Consider the following 7,385-nt stretch of genomic DNA (forward strand, 5'->3'; position numbering starts at 1 on the left):
AAATGCCAGGAGTACTACTGTTGGTTTGGATGGCCACTGCATGTTTAGTTTTAGAAAAAACTGCCAGACTCTTTTTCAGAATGGCTGTAATATTTGACATTCCCACCAATGATGTATGGGAGATCCAGTTTCTCCCCATCCTTGTCAACATTTGGTGTTGCCGCTTCTTATTTTAGCCATTCTTTTTTTTTTTTTTTAAGATTTTATGTATTTATTTGACAGAGAGAGATCACAAGTAGGCAGAGAGGCAGGCAGAGAGAGAAGGGGAAGCAGGCTCCCCGCTGAGCAGAGCCCGATGCAGGGCTCTATCCCAGGACTCTGGGATCATGACCTGAGCTGAAGGCAGAGGCTTTAACCCACTGAGCCACCCAGGTGCCCCTCTTTCCATCCTGTTAACAGAGTCTTTCATAGGGGCACCTGGGTGGCTCTGTCCGTTAAGTGCCTGCCTTTATTTAGCTCAGGTCATGACCTCAGGGTCCTGGGATTGAGCGCTGTATTGGGCTCCTTGCTCAGTGGGAAGCCTGCTTCTCCCTCTCTCACTCCCCCTGCTTGTGTTCCCTCTTTCACTGTGTCTCTTTCTGCTAAATAAATAAATAAAATCTTTTTAAAAAAATTAAAATGTTGTAATTGTATATTTTACACTTAAGCCTGTTATCTATGTTGATCTAATTTTTTTATAAGGTGTATGACAGGTTGAGGTTCCTTTTTTCCCTATGGATATCCAGATCCTCTAATATCATGTATTGAAAAAGCTACCTTGGGGGCACCTGGATGGCTCAGTGGGTTAAGGCCTCTGCCTTCAGCTCAGGTCATGATCCCAGGGTCCTGGGATCGAGCCCCACATCAGGCTCTCTGCTCTGCAGGGAACCTGCTTCCTCCTCTCTCTCTCTCTCTGCCTGCCTCTCTGCCTACTTGTGATCTCTGTCAAATAAATAAATAAAATCTTAAAAAAAAAAAAAAAGAGTCTGTTTCTGAAAAAGCTACCTTGGGGTGCCTGAGTGGCTCCCTTTTTAAGCATCTGCTTTTGGCTCAGGTCATGACTGCTGGGATCGAGCCCCACATCAGACTGCCCGCTCAGCCGGAAGCCTGCTTCTCTCTCTCCCGCTTGCCCTGTTTGTGTTCCCTCTCTCCCTGTCAAATAAATAAATAAAATCTTAAAAAAAAAAGAGAGAGAGAGAGAGAGAGAGTAAAGAAAAGCCTACCTTTCCTCTATTGACTTGCTTTGGCATCTTGTCAAAACTCAGTTGGCATATTTATGTGGATTTTATTCTGGGTTCCTTGTTTTGTTCCATTAATCAATTGCCTATATTTCTACCAGTACTGCACACTCTTGATTACTATAGCTACTTAATAAGTAGCCTGAAATTGGATAGACTGATTCCTCCCACTTTGTTTTTTTTTAAATGTTTCACTTATTCTCATTTCTTTGCCTTTTCTCATAAATTGTAATCTCATCTATATCTATAAAAGAAAATTTGAGATTTTGATAGGAATTGCATTAAACTTTTCTTTTGGTTTGGGGAGAATTGTCATCTTTGCTATGCTGAGTTCTCCAATCCGTGAACAAATGCCTCTCCATTTATTTTGGTTTGCTCTGATTTCTTTCATCAGCTTTGTGTAGTTTTCAGCATACAAACCCTGCACATGTTTTGTTAGAGTTACACTTGAGTACTACTAGTACTACTTTTTTTTAAGCAACTCTAAGTGGTATTATATTTTTAACTTCAATGTCTGCATGTTCATTGCTAGCGTACAGAAACACAATTGATTTTTGATGTTTATACTGTATTACGTGAATGTGAGGAACTCATTATTAGTTCTAGAAGGTTTTTTTTTATAAATTTCTTAGGATTTCCTACCAAGAAAATCATGTTATCTGAAAATAGGGTCAATTTTATTTCTTCCTTTGCATCTGTATGCCTTTAATTCTTTTTCCTCTTGTATTGTTGTGGATGAAACTTCTTGCACTATAATTGAATAAGAATGCTGAATAAGATATCTTTGCCTTATCCCCAAAACTGGGGAGTATTATGGGCTGAAAATATGCCCTCCACAATTCATATGCTAAAGTCTTAATCCAAGGAACCTCAGAATGTGACTTTATTTGGAGATAGGGTCTTTAAAATTGTGAATAAATTAAAAGGGGTCTTTAGGATGGGCCCTAATCCAATATGACTGACATCCTTATGAGAAGAGATTAGGACTCAAACTCCTAGAGGGAAGACTCCATGAAGACACCACAGAAGAGGGACATCTGCAAGCCAAGGAGATAAGCCTTGTAAGAAACCACCCCTGTTCACACTTGGCTACAGCTTCTAGAATTTGAGAAAATAAGTTTCTATTGTTTAAGCCACTGAGTCTGGTACTTTGCTCTGGCAAACTAATACAGAGCTAAAGCATGCATGAACTTTTCCAGCACTAAGTGTAATGTTAGCTGTAGGTTTTTTGTAGATGCTTCTTACCAACTTGAGAAAGTTCCCATCTATTCCTATTTTTCAGAGAATTTTTATCACGAATGGGTGTTAAATTTTGTGAAATGCTCTTTCTGCATCAATTAATATAAATCATGTGATTTTCTTCTTTAGCCTGTTAACAGGGTGGATTATATTTGATTCGATTTCTCTCCACATCCTAAAGACTGCTTATATTGCTGCAAATTTACTCCAGAGAAGGAAGTTATTTTATCTTTAACTTCATTTATATATCAAAATTCTGGGGTGACAAGGCTTCTTAAGTTTCCTTTATGCTTCTTTGCTGGGTCAAAAGACTTAGAGGTCCTGTTCCTGCTCCTGGCTGATTGGGGCGGGGGGGAGGGTAATTTCATCTGGTATTTTGCTCATATTTCATTATTCACTGTCATTTTCATTATCATGAACTGATATTGCCCCAGTTCCTGTGACACAAGTCCTGTGGCCAGATCATTAAGTCATCACCCATGCAACTGACACTTTCCATTAGTCCAGAGAACCATAGTCAAATTCTAAAAAAGTCTGGAAAGGGGGTTGAGAAAAGACCTCAAGACCTCTCCCAGCCCTTAGGGCCCTGAAGCTCAAGTCTCCCTGTCCCCTGTCTGCTCTCTTCACACACTCACAGGGCTTTTCCATAGTGCTGGGATCCAGGGAGAAAAAAATCCTGTGGTTATGAAGAGGGGAATTGAAAGTAGGGAGCTTCCTGCTCCTGCTATTTGCATAGAACGCTGTCCTCAGCTCGTAAATCAGGAAGAGAGCAGAATCTATTCCATTGTTACTATGCCCCCTTTAAGCCCCTTCTCTACCCCACAGCCAAATGTTTTATGTTCTATATGCTACGTTTTTAAATGTGTTTTCTTTTTAAGAGCATAAGTCAGATATTGTTTCTTTGTGGCTTAGCCTCCAATGGCTTTCCAGTGCTCTTAGAGTAATATCTGAATTCTTTATAGGATGGTTGTGATCCAGCTTCTATCACACTGGCTCCTTCTGTCCTTCCAAGTCACTAAAGGGAATTTCCCACCCCAAGGCCATTACCCTGGAAGTTCCTACCCCAGCTCATCCCACATGGGGGCTCATTCTCATCTTTCAGGCTCAATTCAAATGTTACTTTCTATCACTTCCCCTTAGCTTCTTCATAGCATTGACTACTCTGTATAATTGCTGGCTTATTATCTGTGTCTTTTCCCTGAACTAGAATGTGAACTCCATAAGGCACCGTTGTCTGTCTTGTTTACCGTTGTACCACAGCACCTAGCACTGCCGGGACTAAGGTGGGTGCTCAATATAAGTGTTTATGGATAAACCCTCTGCCCCAAATCATAGTAGCCACGAAACCGAGCTTCTCAATGCACACCACATTGCGGAACAAGTATCCCGCAATCCAAGAACTGATAGTCTGAAGTTTGTTCTTAAAGAAAAAGGCAAATACTCAATGTGCTAAGAATTACTGTTAAGAAGATGTCTCTGTCCCACCCCCAAAACAGATAAAACTGGAGGGAAATTACCATTTGAAAAAAGAACACATAATGGCGAGAACCCACATCTTTCAGGTGTTGCTGAAAAGATGGCGTGCTTGCTAATCTCCATCTACCATGTATCCTCAGGAAGACATGGCTGGAATACAGAGATGTTAGGAACCTTAAACTTCTTTCAGGTTATACACCAAGGGCCGTGGTTCAAATGGAGCCTAAGAAAAGGAGCTCCGGAAGGAGAAATCTGCCTATGTTTCTCAAACACTGTGTATTCTAGGGAAAAGCATATTTGTTTCCAAGTAGCCAGTCCTTCTTTAAACATAATTATCCCGCCATAGTGAAAAACAATCCTTTCAAAGCTAGGAAGCTGAAGGAACAATGGAGAAAGAGACTCATTGCTCCAGTGCTATGTCCCTCAGGTACCTCCTCTCCCCTCTGCTCTACTGGCCCAGGCACTCCCAAGTGAGGTAAGAGTTACCTGGGAGGAAAGGAAGAGTCGGAAGTGAGGCTGTCCTTCTGTGGTTTGAATGATTAAATGTCTTAAAGTGAACCTGTTTTCATGTATTACTAATAATAAAAAGAGAAAATAATCTTACTTTAAAAACAAACCTCTAGGGACACCTAGGTGGCTCAGTCAGTGAAGCATCTGACTTGGGCTCAGGTCATGATCCCAAGGTCCTGGGATCAAGCACCGCCCTGGGCTCCCTTTCTCATTCCCCTGTTTGTGTTCCCTCTCCAGCTGTCCCTCTCTCTGTCAAATAAATAAAATCTTACAAACAAAGAAAAGAAAGGAATCAGAACTAAACCTGAAGCCATCAAGGAAATATAAAAGAGATTTTTAGGTAAAATAGAAAGGCAAGGAAACCATTTAGGAGGTAATGAAATGGGCCACATATAAGCTAGTAAGTGCCTGAACTAGTGAAATGCAGTGAAGTGGTGTGCTGCTAAATGTTTACCAATCAGCTGGAGTGGAGGTGGGGGAGCCCTCATTTTGTAGCATCTGCCCATTTCCCTGGTGCAAATATTCCCACCATGGCCATTTTCAAGTTACTAATGTGATGTTATTGAACAGGGTCTGAAGAGAAATGCTCTCAGTTGGCTCTCACCAACCAGTCCAAGCCAGCCAGCACACAACAGAGCAGAGGGCATTGTTAGATTTGAAGAAAACCAATTAAAATATGGGCATGAGCTAGGGTAAGGCAAACTGCACTAACAAACAGATTTTAAATTTTAGTCATTCAAAACCAAACTTCTTTCCTTTTCAAATAACATTCAGGGACAGAGATTCCCAAGTTGGTGAGGGCTCTGGGTCACACAGTCATTCAGGGGCCTGGGCTGACTAAGTTTCCGCCATTTTTTTTTTTTTTTAAGATTTTATGTATTTATTTGTCAGAGAGTAAGAGAGAGCACACAAGCAGGGGGAGCGGCAAGCAGAGGGAGAAGCAGGCAGCGGGAGAAGCAGGCTCCCTGCCAAGCAAGGAGCCTGATGCGGACTCAATTGCAAGACCCCAGGATCATGACCTGAGCTGAAGGCAGACACCCCACCAACTAACGTTGGCCAGAGTTTCTGCCGTCTTTGATATGTTGCTTCCCAAGTCACTCTGGTCATCACTGGAAAGACCACTTCAGCTCCTGAGAGGAGGAGAGAAAGAATATGAAGGAAAGCATATGGCAGGCTTAGAAGTAGCACATATCTTGCCCTGCTTATATTCCTTTGGAAAACGTAGTCACCTGGCTCTATCTAACTTCAAGGGAGGCTGAGGATTGTTGTAAAGCTGGGAAGCCAAATGGGAGATAGAGAGTTTCTGAAGTTCAGGCGGCGGCCGGTGTGCGCTGCTTTGGGAAATTCTGAGAAGTACGAGCTGTGTGATAAAATTAGAGGATGCCCAGTTAGATTTGCACTTCAGATAAAAGCCAATGAATAATTTTGTGGTATTGGTATTCCTAAATATTACACAGGACATACTTATACTAAAAAATTATTTTTAGGGGCGCCTGGGTGGCTCAGTGGGTTAAGCCTCTTCCTTCAGGTCAGATCATGATCTCAGGGTCCTGGGATCGAGCCCCAAACCGGGCTCTCTGCTCAGCGGGAAGCCTGCTTCCCCCTCTCTCTCTGCCTGCTTACCTGTGATGTCTGTCTGTCAAATAAACAAATAAATTATTTTAAAAATAAATAAGTAAATAATAAAAATAAATAAAAATAAAAAATTATTAGTTTATTCAAAATTCAGATTTAACTGAGCATTTGCATCTGATTTACTACATCCAGAAATGGTAAACATCAGGTTTCAGAATTGGAGGAAAGGCTAATTGAGAGTGCTATTATCTAGAGGAGAGCTGACAAGTTCAGGATAATCAAACACATGAGAGAGCCACTATAAGCTACATTGTCAGTCCACTAATTTAAAAATGGGACATGTATTTGTTAGTATCAACTAGTACTTGCCATTGGAACAGGTCATTCTGGGTATAGTCAAGAAACAATAATCATAGATGAAGAGAGTATGATGGGGAAAAAAAAGCATTAGAGTCAAGTACAACAAGATTTCCAAGATACATAAAGTAAAAAAGGCAAAGTGCAGAGTAACGTATACATACGTTTCTGCTTGCATACGTGTTTGTATGCATATGGCGCATCTGGAAAGAAATACTGAGAAACGTGACAGAGATGGTCTCTGTCAATGGACAGTGGAAGAAGAGAGGCTACTTTTCCCACTCTACCACCTTTGTAGGAGCCAGCAGCGGACGACTCTTTTTTTTTTTTTTTAATTTTTTATAAACATATATTTTTATCCCCAGGGGTACAGGTCTGTGAATCACCAGGTTTACACACTTCACAGCACTCACCAAAGCACATACCCTCCCCAATGTCCATAATCCCACCCCTTTCTCCCAAACCCCCTCCCCCCAGCAACCCTCAGTTTGTTTTATGAGATTAAGAGTCACTTATGGTTTGTCTCCCTCCCAATCCCATCTTGTTTCATTGATTCTTCTCCTACCCACTTAAGCCCCCATGTTGCATCACCACTTCCTCATATCAGGGAGATCATATGATAGTTGTCTTTCTCCGCTTGACTTATTTCGCTAAGCATGATATGCTCTAGTTCCATCCATGTTGTCGCAAATGGCAAGATTTCATTTCTTTTGATGGCTGCATAGTATTCCATTGTGTATATATACCACATCTTCTTGATCCATTCATCTGTTGATGGACATCTAGGTTCTTTCCATAGTTTGGCTATTGTGGACATTGCTGCTATAAACATTCGGGTGCACGTGCCCTTTTGGATCACTACATTTGTATCTTTAGGGTAAATACCCAATAGTGCAATTGCTGGGTCATAGGGCAGTTCTATTTTCAACATTTTGAGGAACCTCCATGCTGTTTTCCAGAGTGGCTGCACCACAGCGGACCACTCTTAAGACAGAACACTTTGGCATCAAG

This window comes from Mustela putorius, unplaced genomic scaffold, assembly GCF_011764305.1.
Source record: "Mustela putorius furo isolate JIRA1106 unplaced genomic scaffold, ASM1176430v1.1 tig00000083_pilon_pilon_pilon, whole genome shotgun sequence".
NCBI lineage: Eukaryota > Metazoa > Chordata > Mammalia > Carnivora > Mustelidae > Mustela > Mustela putorius.